Source organism: Gopherus evgoodei, chromosome 19, assembly GCF_007399415.2.
Source record: "Gopherus evgoodei ecotype Sinaloan lineage chromosome 19, rGopEvg1_v1.p, whole genome shotgun sequence".
Classification (NCBI taxonomy): domain Eukaryota; kingdom Metazoa; phylum Chordata; order Testudines; family Testudinidae; genus Gopherus; species Gopherus evgoodei.
In genome coordinates this window covers 3959267-3977116 of record NC_044340.1, presented here as the reverse complement: position 1 = coordinate 3977116, position 17850 = coordinate 3959267, and the positions used below count along the sequence as shown (strand labels likewise).

The 17850-nt window shown below is 49.0% G+C and overlaps 1 protein-coding gene across 5 annotated transcripts in view; it reads left to right on the top strand.

Moving 5' to 3' along the window:
* The first annotated feature begins 6161 nt into the window (after positions 1-6161).
* The window catches only part of LOC115637298 (homeobox protein PKNOX2-like), a 504816-nt gene continuing 493127 nt past the window's right edge, over positions 6162-17850 (top strand). For 3 of the 5 annotated variants that reach the window (XM_030538443.1, XM_030538437.1, XM_030538441.1), the window contains exon 1: positions 7216-7418. The gene's annotated coding sequence lies outside the window, so the exon portion shown is untranslated. Of the gene's footprint in view, positions 6218-7215; positions 7419-17850 lie in introns of those variants that run through there. The other 2 variants (XM_030538438.1, XM_030538440.1) reach the window with 2 other exon arrangements.

The window sequence follows — 17850 nt, the reverse complement described above, 5'->3', positions numbered from 1 at the left end:
CTGGACACAATACTCCACGTGTGGCCTCACCAGTGCCAAATAAAGAGGAATAATCACTTCCCTCGATCTGCTGGCAATGCTCCTACTAATACAGCCTAATATGCTGTTAGCCTTCTTGGCAACAAGGGCACACTGCTGACTCATATCCAACTTCTCATCCACTGTAATCCCCAGGTCCTTTTCTGCAGAACTGCTGCTTAGCCAATTGGTCCCCAGCCTGTAGCGGTGCATGAGATTCTTCCTTCCTAAGTGCAGGACTCTGCACTTGTCCTTGTTGAACCTCATCAGATTTCTTTTGGCCAAACCCTCCAATTTGTCTAAGTCACTCTGGACCCTATCCCTACCCTCCAGCATATCTACCTTTCCCCCAAGTTTAGTGTCATCTGCGAATTTGCTGAGGGTGCAATTAATCCCATCATCCAGATCCTTAATAAAGATGTTGAACAAAACCGGCCTCAGGACCAACCCCTGGGGCACTCCACTTGACACTGCTGCCAACTAGACATTGAGCCATTGATCACTACCCGTTGAGTCCAACAATCTAGCTGGTTTTCTATCCACCTTATAGTCCATTCATCCAATCCATATTTTTTAAACTTACTGAACATAAGAACGGCCATACTGGGTCAGACCAGAACACTCAGGGTGGGGACACCTCATGGAGACCACTAACAGTTGATGTAAGTATACACGGACTGTGCATTGACTTAACTATGTTGACCTTGACTCTACATCACCTGGGGATGTGGTGTTATTAAGACAGTGTATTGGGGAAGTTACAGCAGCCAGAGCTGTAGATGTAGATGAAATGTAGATACATACACAGTTAAGTCAATGTAAGCGGTCTTGTGTTGACTTAACTGTTTGGAGTAGGCCAGGCCTTGGCTCTTGATCTCAAGGCTCCCAGCCTATTTCGTCTTCTTCTAGGCTAAAGGATATATTTTGTAGGGGAGGATCTCGCTAAGCCCCCCCTGCAACTCTGACCAGAGGTCTGTGCACAATGCTGGTGTTCCATGAAGGGATCACAGTGGTCCAGCACACCAGGAATACAACTTTTCCAGTTGTCAGTGTTGTTCTTTCTCTCTCTCTCCCTCTCTGTATAGTTAGGGCTGGAAATTAATCACAGTTAACACAAGCAAATAATGAAAAACAAATTAACTAGATTTTTAAAATAGTTGCGATTAATCACAGGTTTATGTGTTTACTGTGAAAGCAAACAACTGCAGTGTCCGTGCAGCAGTGATCAGATGTGCTGTGACTCCAGGATAGCTGTGATGGCTCACGGATGTCCAGTGATCACCAGTCAAAGCAACAGCTAGTGCATTTTTCAGAAGCTCCAACTTTATAGTCTTCTCGTTGAAATATAGGTCCTGATGCAATGCTCCTCCAGAGAGCAAAGTATATGACTGATTGGAAGATGCAGTTTGAATAACATCTCTTAGCCCTCTGTCATTTACAATGTTGAGTGGTCTGCAGTGATAGCTATCCACTTAGCAATGGCATTGGTTAACCTGTTGTACTTTGTTTGATCCATTGGCTTGAAGCGATCCTGAAACTCTGTAAGCGTACTCTGTTGCAGCTGGTGGGATTCATTTGCTGCTGGTGGGTTGCCTGTAGCACAAGAACTGGAGGTGAAAGCATGTTTAGCGCATAGGTGGTACTGCAGACTCGAACTACATCAATGGTATTGGAGCTCAACCTTGCAATAGGTACCAGAAAATCATCTTTTTATCCAGAGAACCATCCATACGTTTTTGAAAAATAGACTTCCCATTCAAAAGACCTGAACTTTTGCTGGTTTGCTCCATTAGCTTTTTCTGACATTTAATCACTCCAGATCATGAGAACACAGTAGAACTGTTCCAATGTCCGCCAAGCGATGAAGTACAGTAAGTTAAGAGGCTCAAAGCAGAAGCGTGCAATTAACACTTGTTGAAAAATAATGCATTGTTTTGCGTTAATCATTTGCATTAACTGCTATTAATTGGCAGCCCCCCCCAAAAAAAATAATTCTACATTTGTAAGTTGTACTTTCACAATAAAGATTGCACTACGGTACTCATATCAGGTGAATTGAAAAATACTATCTTTTCTTTAGCTTTTTCACAGTACAAATATTTGTAATGAAAAATAATAATATAAAGTGAGCACTGTACACTTTGTATTCTGTTTGTAATTGAAATCAATATATTTGAAAATGTTGAAAAACATCCAAAATATTTATAATAAATTTAAATCGGTATTGTATTATTGTTTAATGGTGTGGCTAAAACTGTAATTAATTGCAACAATTTTTTAAATCTTGTGATTAATAATGATTTTTTAAAAACCATTTGACAGCCCTGAGATATAATTTGGTGTTTGCAAGTGCATAGGGAATGTTTTATTGAGCCCAAATCATTAATATTGTTACTTGATCTGGGGCAGGGAGGGCCCCTAGTTTATATATAAGTATGCACAAAAATCTATGGTAAAAGAATGCTGAGGTTTCCAAAGTCAAACACTCAAAAGTTAGCAAATACCAGAATTCAGTTTGCCTGTGCAACCTTAATTTGGTCCCCCTGTGCACACGCATTATGGTACAGTTTTTAATTATAGAATCACATAATGTTTTTCCCACAGGATGCCTGCCTCATTCAATGCACAGAATGGACAGTGCTCACTAAATGAGTAGTTATTCAGTCGTTTTTATCCTCATCTTTCAATCTGTGGCCCCAGGACTTACTTACTGCGCACCAATCAAACCCTGCACTGATTGCAAAATTAATATCCTCGTGGGATTTTTATGAGGTTTATCACTGATATGAGTGCTTCACAAACATTAATAAATTATCTTCTCAACCCCCTTGTGAAGAAAGGTGATAGTACCCCATTTTACAGATGGGTAACTGAGTCACAGAGAGATTGAGACCAAAACTGTGAAAAATATCCAGCAATTTTAGGTGCCCAACTTGAGACACCTATGACCTGATTCTTCAGCGTATGTAGCACTTTATATGTTCAAAGCCCAGCTCCCATTGACTTCTCTTGTAGCCGGGGTAGGAGCATGGAGGAAGGGGTGGAGTGGGGGGGAGGCCTGGGGCAGAGTGGGGGTGGAGCAGCCCCCAGCCACTTGGTAAGTCAGCAACACTGGGCAGAGGTCCTATAAACAACAGCCTCCTTGACTGTCCAATCCTGATTTGCTCCCAGAGCACTGTACAACTTGTACACTGACTGAGGTAGGGGTCCTTTGGAAAAAATACTCTGAGATCATGTAATTAAAGACTATATCATAATGCACGTGTGCAAGGGAGCTGAATTAAAGTTGCACAGGCAACTTTAATTTTGCATTTCCTACATTCTGAGTGTTTGACTTTGCATCCTTAATGTCCTTTTAATATAATTTCCTATGTTTATTTTTAAATGGAATTCTCTCATGTGGCATCTAAATGGCTTTAAGACTTTGTAACATGGCCAAAACACTGTATTCTTCCCTCATATCATTCCTGCAAACAGTTGAACCATTTTAGCTAAAACTTTTTTCTACATGAGGAACATTGCAGCCTGAATGGTTAAAATCTGGCAAAGTTAACAGCAACTGAAAAACGTTCTTACAATGGAAGATGTTAGGCAACCTTAATTTATAGGCAACGTCTAGCTCTGCCTGCAATCCTTCTGAACTATTTGAGAATACAGTAACTACTCGCTTAACATTGTAATTATGTTCCTGAAAAATGTGATTTTAAATGAAACAATGCTAAGTGAATCCAATTTCCCCATAAGAATTAATGTAAATGCGGGGGGGGGGGTTAGGTTCCAGGGAAATTTTTTTCACCAGACAAAAAATGACAAAGTATAAGTTTTAAACAAACAATTTAATACTGTACACAGCAATGATGATTGTGAAGCTGGTTGAGGTGGTGAAGTTAGAGGGTGGAAGAGGGTGGGATATTGCCCAGGGAATGCCTTACTGCTAAATGATGAACTAGCATTCGGCTGAGCCCTCAAGGGTTAACAAGTTGTTAATGTAGCCTCACACACAACAAGGCATCACGAATGGAAGGAGGGGAGACAGCATGGCAGACAGAGAGACACAGTCTGTGTGTGGGAGAGAGAGAGTGATGCGCATTGCCCCTTTAAGTATGTTGACATCACTCTAAGTACATTGTCTCTAAAAAGATCAGGAATTTGAGACAGCAATGTGAGTTTTGGGTACAAGAAATGAAAGATCAAGCCACAATTAAGGTGAGCCAGACAAAAATACAAAGTGTGGATTTGTGTGAGGAGAAGATGTTGTGAGAGGAAAGGCCTAGAGCTTGCATTCAGGCTGTCTACGCTGCAATTTTATAACCCCATAGCAGAAGCTTGAGTCAGTTGACAGGTCAGCAAGGGGTGTTTAACTGCAGTGTAGTCATAACCCGTGCATACCCTGTGTATACTGTACCTTTCTTTGGATGCTGGTTTTATCATTTATTTCTTTGACTGCTGGTTTAGAAAAAAATAGCACCCAAAATTAATTTAGAACTATATTCCTCAGGTAGACAAAGTAGTTCAGTTTTATATTAATGAAAAGAGGACTCAATGCTTTACTTTTCAGAGGATCTCAAATCTCTGGTTCTATATTGGCATATCATAGAAAATCCTGAGAGAAACATTTACATTTTCTAATAAGAGTTAGGGGGAAGTGGAATCAAAATAATCTTTTGCAGTCTGTCCAAATTCAAGGTATGCTAACAATCCTTCAATGCCACATAAAAATATAGAAAAAGCTACCTAAGCCCTGACTTCTTGCCTGGAATCTTGTGCAGTCACTTGCACCTGTACAAAACAACTAACCAAATCAGAATCTTCCGCAGACCCTTGTTGATGGCAGTGTTTTACATCTACTTTGCAGAAGCATAAATGACTACCCCAAGTGTAAGGCACTCATGCCCTCTGTAGATACAGGGGTCAAATTCTATGGACATGCAGTTCACACTGAATCTAAGAAGTTCATGCATTTGTAACCAAGAGCAGTATTTCTTCTTTGATATTTACCAGGCCTGGGTAAATAGTGGGAAACAAATATTTGTTAAATAATTTAATTAAAAAGCTGCAAAATCGTTCAAATAAATAATGTGATAGATATTATTATTCAGTCAGCACTACTAGTGGGGGGTGAGGGGATTTTGTATTTATTAAAAAACATCCCTATTGCAACCTCCGCATTACTTTACACAGGATTTGTGTCAGTTTTGTTATTGTTTTAAAAATAACTATCATTGATGCCTCTCTCTATTTCACAGACTTCACAAACAATCAGTAACACTTCTGAAATTAACACCTTTGACCTGTGAATAAAACTCTCTAGTTTATCTATTTTTGTTGCTTCTTGGAGGAGCAAATCCTGGAATAATTTTGTTTAAAGGAAAGGCAGAAGAGATAATTTAGCATCTCCCTTCTGCAGTTTTTAAGGGACTGATCTCTCTTTTACAATTCCGATATATGATTTTGCATGCAGCAGAGTGTAAAATAATACACTTCCTGTCAGTAAAGCGAGGGAGGGTGGGGGGCATGGGGTCAAACCTGAAATCTAGGGTAGGGGAGGGAAAGCATTAACAATAACTAGGGGTGCAGCTGCACAGCCTTGCTTAAAGTGGTTTCCATCAGGGCCTGGCCTTGGAACAATGTGTACAGTAGGGGTGCTGAGAGCCATGGAACCAAACTGTAACCCCTGGATATGACAGAAACCACTTCAAGCCAGGGGGTGCTGGACCCATAGTTCCAGCACCTGTGGTTTTCCATTATATCCAGGGTTTACAGTTCGGTTCCCTCGCTGTACACATGGTTCCTGCTCACCCACATCTAGGGCGGTCGGGATGAGATTTTTAAAATCCCCTTTGAAAGGCGTTAATAGGACACCAAACAAAAGGCGTCGGGGGAGCTGGAGCTCCTAGCACCGCACTGCCCCGCTGCTACCGCGTTTTCCAGTCCCACCCCTGGGGGTCTCCCAACGCGGCCGGGGAGTGCGGGAGCTGAGAGCCCCGGGAGAAGAGGGACCGGGCTGGCCCGGCTCGGCACGGGATAGCGCAGATCGGGCGCTGCTCGGAGCACGCGGCCCAGGCCGGCCCGCTAGAGGGAGCCAGGCGGGAGCCGGCGCGGGGCGGGGGCGGGGGCGTGGCCGTGACGCGCGGCGGCGGGCGGTGAGTATAGGCTGCGCGGCCCGGCCGGTGTCAGTGTGATGAAGATTGGCGTGCAGGTAAGCTGTCATTCAGCGCGGCCAGCGCGCACCCAGGGGCGGGCAGAGACCGGGCTGCGGGCAGGGGATGCTAGCGAGGGAGCCGGCCGCGCTGCGAGGCTGGGCAGAGGCGCTGCGGGGCAGGCACGGGCGGGGGGCGGGGATGGGTAACCCCGCATGTGGGGCTGGCGGGGGCTGTGCAGGGGCAGAAGACGGGTGCGGTCTGGCTGGGGGCAGGGAGTGCGAGGTCAGCCCGGGCTCGAGGGGCAGGGGGTGCGGCGGGGTAGGTGAGCGGTGCTGGACAGGGGGTCCGGGATCGGAGGGGGCTGGAGAGGCCGGGGATGTGGGGTTGGAGGGCACTGGAGGGGCAGGGGGTGCTGGGTCGGTGAGCGGTGGAGGGCAGGGGGTGCGGGGCTGGAGGGGCAGGGGTGCGGGGTCGGTGAGCGGAGGAGGGCAGGGGGTGCGGGGTCGGAGGGGGACTGGAGTTGCAGGGGGTGCGGAGGGGCATTGGGTGCGGGGTCGCTGGAGGACAGGGGGTGCGGGATCGAAGGGGGCTGGAGGGGCAGGGGGTGCGGGGTCGGTGAGCGGTGGAGGGCAGGGGTGCGGAGTCGGAGGGGGGCTGGAGTTGCAGGGGTGCGGAGGGGCATTGGGTGCGGGATCGAAGGGGGCTGGAGGGGCATGGGGTGCGGGGTCGGTGAGCGGTGGAGGGCAGGGGGTGCGAGGTCGGAGGGGGCTGGAGTTGCAGGGGGTGCGGAGAGGCAGGAGGTGCGGGCGGGGGAGGCGCGGGGCAGGAGCGCTCGCTGGCTGAGGGGCAGAGGGCAGGACCGGCTGTTTCTGCGCTTGACTCCCTCCCCCTGGCTGCAGGAAGCTCCGGGCCGGGTTTCGCTGCCGGCAGCTGGGCAGGCTGCGGCGTGGGGCCCGGCTCCCTTCGCGGGCCAGGCTGGGGAGTGGCGGCGGGGCAGTGCCTGGCGGAGCGGCGGTGCTGGGGGCCGGCTGGCCATGCGGAGAGCAGGCTGCGGGAGGTGCAGCTCCGAACCCTGGCCTGGCAACCGGGCGATGGAGGATGGGCTGCCCGGAGCCGCAGCTCGGAGCCCGAGGGTGCGGAGTTTGTGCGGGTTGCGGGAGCGGGCTGAGAGGAGGGTTTCGGGGCAGCCCCGCCGCGCTGCGCTCCCAGTATTACCCCGCTGTGGATCCGGAGCTCCTGCGCCGGCGGCCTGCAAGGGTTAGTGCGGTCCGGGAGGGAAGAGCCCGGGGACCGGACAGGAACTGGGCCGAGTCCGCTGTTCTCCCCGGGCGGCTCAGCCGCCGCTCGCTGTAGACTGGGCAGCCCCTAGGCTGGCGCGTCTCGGCTGCCCGCGGCTCTGCTCTCCTGCCCTAGTCACCCGCGCCCCGGGGCCGGCCCCGTTGCCCCCGGTAGCGCCGCTCACTCACGGGAGGGAAGGGGACCGGGTGGTGCCCGGATCAGCCCCAGCAGCGGGATCCTGGCTCCAGCGGGCGAGGCTGCCCAGAGCTGGGCCGGGAGCCGAGGATAATCGCTGCGGCCGAAGCCCGGTGCTCCTCGGAGACTGGCGGGGCTCAGCAGCACGGCGGGCAGGGAGATCCGGACTCGCCCGCACGGCGGCTGCTCGGGGCTCGCCGCAAGCCAGAGCCCGCGGGAGCCGGGCTGATGAGCGCCGCGTGTAGGGGCTGGCCGGGGAGCTCCGGCGCTCCACTGCGATGGTCTCCCTTGGCGAGCCTCCTGCGAGCTGCCCCGGCACCGCGGGGCCGATCCCGCCGGCGGGCGCTGTGCGGAGCCCCGGGCGTGGGGCTGGCGGTGCCTGGGGCGCCGTGTGAGCGGGGCAGGCGGGGAGCAGCGCCTCTTGCGGGGCTGCTGCGGGCTGGGTGCTGGGCGGCCCAGGCGGGGGGCCCGGGCCGTGCCCTGCGGGGACGCTGGTCTCTGTGTGGGCGAGAGGAGGAAGCTCCGCCAGGCGCGGCTCGCAGTCCGGCCAGTGTCGCTTGGGGCTCTCGGCTCCAGCTGTGCTGAGCTGAGCCAGGCTGGTGCTACGCGCTGCGGACCAGCGGCTGTGGCTGCCCGCTGTGCCCTCCCCGGACCCTGCTGTGCCCGCAGCGCCGGCTCGGTGGGGAGGGACTCGGAGCCTTTGGCTTGGAGCTCTGTCCCGGCCGCTGTCTGGCCTGGCGCCGGGTGCGCGCCGCAAAACCGAAGGGTGAGTGAAAACCCGGGGCAGCAGCCGCGTTAGTGCGGGAAGGGCGAGCGCCCTGGGCCCGATCCCATTCTCCTGGGGGAGTGAGGGCAAAGCTCGGCCTAGTGTCCGCGCCCACTCCCGGCTCCCCCAGAAACGCGCCGGTCAGCGGGTTATTCGGAGCCTGCTCTTCGTACCGGAGCGCTCGGCTGCACGGATCGGACCCTCCCCTGGCACGGGAGCGGCTGCTGCCCTGCGCGGGCCTTGCCCGCCTGTCACACCCACCGCAGCCGGTTACGCGGTGAGTGCGAGGCCCTGCCCACGCGGTGTTTGGCTGTAACTGACCCGCCTGCGGGGAATGTCCCAGCACATCAGGTGTGAGCCGCTGATGGGATCGGGAGAACCTCTGGCCTGGGAGTAGCAGATCCGACAGGCATGATCACTTCCGCGGCCGTCAGGAGAGGGTGGGACTGTGCCGGCTTTGGCACGGAGTGTGTCCAGTCTGGTGCTGTGCCGGTTCCGGGCCAATAGCGCTGGAGCCTACGCGTTGGGTTTGAAAGTGCTTAGGACCAAAGGGGAGAGAGGGCAGTTCAGTTGTGGTGTGCGACTAGGGAACGCCAAGAGCGAACAAACAACGTGAATGGGGGCGGGGGGGATACATTAAACTTTAATCATGGCTTCGGTTTTGCTAATCTGTATGGGCTGAGAAGAAGAATCTTCCGCAAACGGGGCTAAGGCGAGAATAGATGAGATCAAGTGTCCTTCTACTAAACACACCTTTGCCTTTTCAAAACAGCTTTCTGCTTCTCAGAAGCTTTATCTCCCCGACGTTTCAGCCTAGCCTGGGTTTTTGAATGACCCTCTCGGGCTGTGTCTCAAGTGAAAGGGGCCGAGCAGCAGTGCAGTAGCGATTTCTTTTCCACGCTGTGATGCACGGGGCTGCTGAGAGATGTTTAAGTGAGCGATGCAGTGGCTGGAGGTTCAGAGCCAGAAGGGATGTGCCTGGGACAGGATGGAAAGTGTGTGGATTAAATTAAATGCAGAGCAGGTTCAAGGAAGAGGAACTGGAGAAAGACAGGAAAAGGGATATGGAAAGTCCGCAAAATCAAACCCACCGATAGACTTGCCCTTTGCCTGGCTTGCTCAAGAGCTTTTTGCTGGCTTCCTGCAGATTGAACCTTGTGAGGGGCTGCAGTGCTTTGCTGAGAGCAAAGTTGTCAAAATATGTCACCTTGTGTACAGGAGAGAGCGTGAGTGTGAGACAGGGCCAGCGATGGGCTACAGGACAATTCTTTTTTTGAGTGTTGGTTCCCTGTTTCCATTGTTCGGGCAGTGCTGGGGCTAAGGACCTCAGCTCCAGACTCTCTGGATTCTGTTTTGAAATGAACCTTTTAAAATCGATTTGACAATTCTGTGCACACAGGGCCCTTGGCAGGTAATTACTAATGATGGTTGCTTTAGGTGCTGGCCCTGGATTCACAACTGTGTTGATCATGGGGCTTATTCAGTATGTTACATACCAGTTGAATTGACCTAGAATATTATAATGATGCAATATTCAAAATCTTGCCCTTTCGCCTGCAAGCCTGTGTTAGCAAGTGTGAATGGGAAGCATTTGTGGAAATCTCTGGAAGAACTGAATTTACTGCTCTGGTGCTGTCCCTGAAGTCTCACTTCAGACCTTCAATCCTGAGTTTTCAAAAGTGGTGCAGAGGAGCCCCCTGCATTTTGCTTTCTTTATCCCCTTGTGTTCTGTTTCATATGGAGGACTGAGAGTCCTTTCTTACTAAGTGTGTCAGTGCATTAGGTCATCTAGCTGAAGGCCTAGAAAACACTGGTTTCATGTATTAGCACACCAGCCAGAGTCTGGTCCCCTTTCCACCAGGGCAAATCCAGAGTAACTAGAGTTTTTTTTTGGTTTTTTTTTTTTTTAAGTATTTTAGATTATACCAGAGAGACTCTGGAGTAGCTGAGATCCAGGTTTGGTGCAGAGTTTAAATTAAACAAAACCCCAGTGGCATTAACACCAACGGTTGTAAAAGTTCAACTTCAGTGCAGTTTGCTTAAAGCTATGTCTCCTGGAGGCTTTTGTTTAGGTTGCAGCAGAGTTGGCCTTCCATGGTTTCTAGTTACATGAAGCTTCTATGAAGGGCCTTTCAGCTAAGATCTATCTCACTAAAAACACATCCCTCCATGTAACAAGAAACCCTAAACCAAGCAGGATATTTTAAAACTGAAGCAATGAAGATTAGATTAAGTCTCCTCCAAACCGCTCTGTTCTGTTATTATTTTTGGCTGGAATGTGGGGGAAGGCAGCTGTCTCTGACAAGTCGTGTGAGAGTCAGAATATATTTTAAAGGTGGGGTGGAACAGCTTTGCTGTTCTAAATAATAAAATTGATTTTAAAAGTACTACAATAGCAAGTTCTGAAATGGCTGGTGCCAGTATAAAGCACATTTCAGTAGGACTTTTTGTGATGTTGTTTTTAATTAGAGGGGGTTGTGACCCCAGAACTGGCTTTAACATATGAATCAGAGACCTTTAAATTGTTTATCTGTTTGCACGTAGTCACATATTCAGTTTCACTTTCTGGCCTTATTGAACATGCTTTATTCTCTAGTCATTAGTTTGAACTGCCTCCCTACGTTTATCTGACCAGTAGGTTTTGCTTTTTACTATTTTTACAGTTGACTTTAAAAGGGGATTCCCTGCATTAAATAACACTAGAAAGTGTGTGAGACTCATTGTGGAGTGACAGCAGGCATTGCAGAGTTAAGGTTGCAGTTCGATTTCCATTATGAGCCAGAGTCTGACTCTTTTTTTTCTCCCATTCTCTTAAAAATCACAATGTCAAATTGGCCTCAGAATTAGTATGCTGATGCACAAAACAATTGGATACACTGAGGTGATTTGGACAAAGGGTTTCTGGATAATGACATGCTAAAGGGAGATTCACCTGGTTTTATAAAGTCTTATGGTGACTTTTCCTCTTCATAGCATAAAATCAGGAAGAAGGAGTAGGAAATGACCCATTTCACTGAACTCCCAAGGCTGAGATCCAGCGCTCAGGTTTAAAGTTTAGTTGATTAAAGTCTCGTTTTAAAAGATATTCATTGTGAAACTGGTAGCATCAGTATGGGCAGCTTTAGCACATGGTGTCAAGGAGCTCCAGGAGCCCCAGGCCAAGATATTCCAATAATCAGCAATTCTGGGCCCCTGACTTGGGTTGCGTTAAAGGTGCTGGAGTTTCAGAAAGGGCAGAGTTACCTGCCCTCTGAAAATTGAGCTCTTTAAAGCAGAAGGCTGTCTGGTTCCATAAGCTGGAAGCCTCTTCATATGAGTTTTTGGTAGCAGGAGGGTGTCATGGGGCAAGTACACCCTGTCCCCCTTGGAGGGGGGAAAAGGGCGTTGAAACCCCATGGCCTGAGTCCACCTGACCACCCTTAGCCTCAGGGCAGTTGGCCTAGTGGCCAGAATCAATACAGTTGCCCTCCCTTACAAGGCTGTGTGGCCCAACTGCCAGAGTCCACATGCCTGCCCTCTGTCATAGGGTGATGCAGCCTGATGGCCAGTGAGGGGATGGGCCACCACCTGGTGGGGGAGGGGGGAGAGTAGCTAGGGTAGGGAGACAGAGGCCCTCGCTACTCCACCAGGTCCCAGCCCAGGGCCCTGTCAGCAGTGAGTGTACTCGCTTCTGGGTCAGCAGGGATCCGACCATAGATTCCTAGATTCATAGACTCCAGGACTGGAAGGGACCTCGAGAGGTCATCGAGTCCAGTCTCCTGCCCTCATGGCAGGACCAAATACTGTCTAGACCATCCCTGACAGACATTTATCTAACCTACTCTTAAATATCTCCAGAGATAGAGATTCCACAACCTCCCTAGGCAATTTATTCCAGTGTTTAATTACCCTGACAGTTAGGAACTTTTTCCTAATGTCCAACCTAAATCTCCCTTGCTGCAGTTTAAGCCCATTGCTTCTTGTTCTATCACTAGAGGCTAAGGTGAACAAGTTTTCTCCCTCCTCCTGATGACACCCTTTTAGATACCTGAAAATTGCTATCATGTCCCCTCTCAGTCTTCTCTTTTCCAAACTAAATAAACCCAATTCTTTCAGCCTTTCTTCATAGGTCATGTTCTCAAGACCTTTAATCATTCTTGTTGCTCTTCTCTGGACCCTCTCCAATTTCTCCACATCTTTCCTGAAATGCGGTGCCCAGAACTGGACATAACCTCCAGTTGAGGCCTAACCAGCGCAGAGTAGAGCGGAAGAATGACTTCTCGTGTCTCGTGACCAAAACACACTGACTTAGTTCCCAGTCCTCCAACTGAATCCTTGTCTAGTCTCCCAGGCTACTTCCTAACATGTCTTCCAGTGGCGTGGTCTCCTGGGGCTCTGGCCTGTGAAGCTCCCAGCAGTTCCAATGTCCCCTGGGTGTTCACCAGTAGCCAAGTGTCTGTCCAGACCCTGGCAGGCTTGGCCTCCCTGGTCTCGGGCTCCAGCAGCTCCCAGATAGGCATCTGCAATGGGCATCCTTCCACCTCAATGGTCAGCCCAGACTGAGCTGGGCTACTCCTTTTTACAATGCTGCTCAAGTTGGAGCATGCCCGGCAGGAGCAAGGGGGCATGGCGTCCTCTGCCCAGAGTGTGGGTTTATCACCTTTGTCTCCAGTGTGGGGCATGTACACCCCCACAGAGGGGCAAGGGATGTTTTTCCCTGGCTTCCACTGCACCCAGATCTTCCACCTGTCTTACCCTTTTCTGCAGTTTTGAGCACAGGTGCTGACTTTGCAAAGTGCTCCCCACAGAGCACATGAGCAGCCTGCAGGGATTGCCCTGGAGTGAGTTTTGGCCCCAGTGGGTGAAATGTGTTGAACACTAAAATGAATTCCCATTGGCATCACTGAGCTGAAAAGTGAGGACTGGGAGCTTGTTAGAACTCACATAATTTTTCACTCAGATAGCCAAGCAGAAGCTTCTAACTTGCTTCAATATTGATTACACAGTCAGACGCTCTTTTTTAAATGGCAGATTTTAGACCCTATTGTTCTTTTTTTATTATCATTTTATTTTATTAGCTGATCCAGGTTAGAGGTTTTCCTTCTTAGTCTCTGGTTGGGCTGCTCTACTGGCCTCTCACTTAGCAATGCGGTTACCAGCAAAAATCATGAGAAATTACAGTTGTCATTAACTGGACCCCCACATTACAGATTTTTAAACCTTGGTGTCACTTACCTGCTTAAGGGTGTGGCATCAACTTCCACAGCACATTCAGCTCTGCTGGTGCAGTGTGTCCAGGTTTGCAGTGGGAGAGTGACAAAACAGAGATGGGGATTGATCAGAAGTGGGTGGGACCATAAAATATAACACTGTGAGGCATTATACCATCAGGAAAAGTAGAATCAAAAACTCTGAGCAGAAATTAATGCTAACAACATCTGCACACGGGCAGGCAGGAAGAAGTGGTCTGGCTAAATGCACTTCACATTTACCAGCTCATTTAGACGTCCAGCTACAACGTGCAGCTCTCAAGAGTATCCTGCAGATTTGTGACCCTCTCCAGAGTGCTGCACATCCCTACAGCAGTGAACAGGGATAAACAGGGATCAGTGCTGCTTGTGATCCTGTAGCCACTCTGCATAGGGATCTACAGAAAGTTTTTTCCTTGCCCTGGAATGTGATGTGCTCTCTCTGCTGGGCAGATTATAAGAAGCTTGTTGGTCAGTGGTCTGCCTGAGCTCACAGGACCCATTTTCCCTCCCCCCAGCTCTGCCAGAGCGAGCTAAGGCATTAGCAGTGGGTGCAGAGTGCTGACCTCACCATTGCTCCTCATTCAGTCACATTTTGAGACAACTGACCTGTGGGAGGAATTAGGAAATCACAGCAGAGGATGGAGGAAGCCATGGGGAGAAAGATCGACAGGGACTCCTACCCTGCCAGAGGGAGAGAATGAGTGGCTAGGAGCCAACACATCACTACTGTCCTCCATAGCCAGTGGGGCAGAGAGGAGAGGCTCCTTTTTTTTGACAGCCCCTCCCCTATGGACAACCGTCTTGACCATTCAAGCTGCCGAACTCTCTGGTAGGAAGAAAGCTTCCTCCTAGTGGCTACATAAATTCTTCCCTAAGTGCTGCAACCCTGACTCCTACCACAAACTGAGCTCTCAGTGATGAAATGAAAGAAATGGCTTAGCATTATCAGCTGGACATAGCACTGAATTAAATAGCAAACAGTACAGCAGACTGGCATGCATGTTAGACACTGAAGTCTAATTCAGTGGTTAAGAAAGCTTGCCTGTTTTGTGCAGCTGCAGAACTTTGTTAGCCACAGAGTTCAGCACCAGACACAGCAGAGGGCAAATCAAAATTATTGCTGGTTCTGTGTGGCCTTGTGTGATGGGGTGGACTAGGTCTGGAGGCCCCCTGCTGAAGGCCTTGAGGCCCTGCCACACCCTCCCCCAGTAAAGGCCAGTAGAGAGGGCCTCCAAACAGCCTAGAGTGGCTGTGCGGGATGCAGCCAATCAGAACCTAGCAGGCTAATAGAAAAAGAGCTGCAGGGACCAGACTATTCAGTTTCTTGTTAGATCTGTAGGAGAGTGGGTGGTGTGCCTGGCTGGCAGCTGGCGCTCCAGCAGGACAGGGCCCAGAGGGAAGGGTGATGAATGTGCTGGAGCCATGGGGAAATGGCCCAGGGAATTGTAGTAACAATGCAGTTTATTTAAAGGGACATGGTGGATGGCTGCTATGTATAGAGTCCCTGGGCTGGGACCTGGAGTAGAGGGAAAGCCACTGGGAAAGTGGCCTAGACTTTGATATATACCAGAAGAGGAACTGAACTCTTTTAGTGGCCCAGCTGAAGAGCTGGTGCCAAAAAGGCCCAGTGTGGTGAAGAGTCTCCCGGGACGGAGCTCTGGGGGTGGTGAACACACACAAGGGCTGGGCCTGCATAAATAGCAGGGACAACTTGAAAGAGCTCAGAAGGGAGTGAAAGACAGTTTGAACCAGGGTACTGTGATATGCCCTGCTGGACTGACTGAGGAGAAAGCCCACAGATAGAGCTGCAGATCGATGGACCTTGCTAAAGGTGCTGAGATAGGCCACCTGTTGGACGTATATCTTGGAAGGGGTTTGATTTTATCACACAGACAGACTGAGTGACTCAGCTAGAGGCCTGAGTTACCGAAGATCCACCAGAAACAGAGCGTGCAGGCACAAGCACTTGGCCAGGGGGTGCTTGTGAGAGGTGAATGCACCCCTTTATACCTTGACTATAGTACTTTCATTTGTAACATGCAGGCAGAATCTTCCTTCGCTATTGCGTATGTAAAGGAAAATTTTATCCAGTTATGTCAGCTCAGCCCTATGAAATTTCCAGAGAAACAAAGCATGAATAGACTGAGAAATATGCAATCATCTCTCAAGCCTTCACCCCCGTTGGATAAACAAACTGATTCCAGTTTTCTTTTAACTCTCTAAAACTGATATGCAAGTGAGCCTCAGGAGGGAAACTGCCTGTCCAAAACTCGGGGCAGGGTTGCAGATGTGTCATCCTTTTTCATAGAATCATAGAACTGGAAGGGACCTTGAGAGGTCATCTAGTCCAGCCCCCTGCACTCATAGCAGGACTAAGTGCCTCAGAGGGAATGAACAGAACAGGTAATCATTCAAGTGATCCATCCTCTGTCACCCATTCCCACCTGCTGGTAAACAGAGGCTAGGGACACCATCCCTGCCCATCCTGGTGAATAGTCATTGGTGGACCTATCCTCCATGAACTTATCTAGTTTATTTTTGAACCCTGTTATAGTCTTGGCCTTCACAACATCCTCTGGCAAGGAATTTCACAGGTTGACTGTGCGTTGTGCGGGGAAAAAACTTCCTTTTGTTTGTTTTAAAGCTGCCTATTCATATCATTTAGTGACTCCTAGTTTTGGATTGTTATGACACTTACCTTGTTTCGTGACATACAAGGGTGTGACCTCTTATGTGAGTGAACGTAGATAGCTAGTTTGAGATTCTTCTCACTTTGACATCCCTGATATGTGCCACCAACTCCTACCACTCTTACTGCATAATGGTGCAATATAGAAGTCTCTAAAATTCCGTATTTGGAAGAAATTAAATTCCTGATTGCTTGGAAGCAATAATGCTAATTATTGAATTTAAAAATGTTTATGGGGCAGTACACTGCTTAAGTGTCTCGCTGTGCAAGATTTGCCAACCCTAGGTATACAAACCGCTGCCCCCTTTACATACTCCGGTATAGGCCATCATATCAGTGAGCAGTACTGGCCTGTAGTGGACTTTTTTGCAAAGAATTTCAGGGATAATCTATTATGGGATGGTCTATAAGGTTATCTAGACACAGCAGTCTCTGAGCACAAACATAAATATGCTTCAGATAATGCATTTCCTTATTAAGTAACAATCTCTGTAAGGAAGTCTCACAGTTAAGAAAATCATTTCTGGAGGCCAGTGTGTGTTCTGAGAGCAGAAAAAAGTACCGTGAATTAACAAAAGCCACTTAAATTTAGTCCCAAATGTAGGGCTGGCTCTTGGCTGAACAATGACTGTGTAATTCTGGAGTGCAGCTCTACTGGGTGAGATTGGCCTTTGTGAAAGGCTATCATCTGGAAGGAGTTTAGCAGCCCTTAGGGCAAGCAGAGGCATGACATGGCCCTTTATTATCAAGCACATTCCACAGATCTGCAATACTAAGCAGGGTTGAGTCTGATTTGTACTTGGATGGGAAATTGAGGGACAGCTAGTGATTCAGTATATAAGAATGGCCATACTGAGTCAGACTAAGGTCCATCTAGCCCAGTATCCTGTCTTCCGACAGTGGCCAATGCCAGGTGCCCCAGAGGGAATGAACAGAACAGGGAATCATCAAGTGATCCATCCTTGGTCACCCATTCCCAGCTTCTGGCAAACAGAGGCTAGGGACACCATCCCTGCCCATCCTGGCGAATAGCCGTTGATGGACCTGTCCTCCATGAACTTATCTAGTTCTTTTTTGAACCCTGTTATGGTCTTGGCCTTCACAACATCCTCTGGCAAGGAGTTCCAAAGGTAGACTGCATTGTGTGGAAAAAAACCCTTCGTTTTGTTTGTTTTAAATGTGCTGCCTATTAATTTCATTTAGTGACCCCTAGTTCTTGTGTTATGAGAATGAGTAAATAACAATTCCTTATTTACTTTCTCCCACCAGTCATGATTTTATAGACCTCTCTCATATCCCGGCTTAGTCATCTCTTTTTCCAAGCTAAAAAGTTCTAGTCTTATCAATTGCTCCCATATCCCCTAATCATTTTTTGTTGCCCTTTTCTGAACCCTTTCCAATTTCAACGTATCTTTTTTGATATGGGGCGACCACATCTGCATGCAGTATTCAAGATGTGGGCGTACTATGGATTTATATGGAGGCAATATGATATTTTTCTGTCTTATTATTTGTCCTTTTCTTAATGAT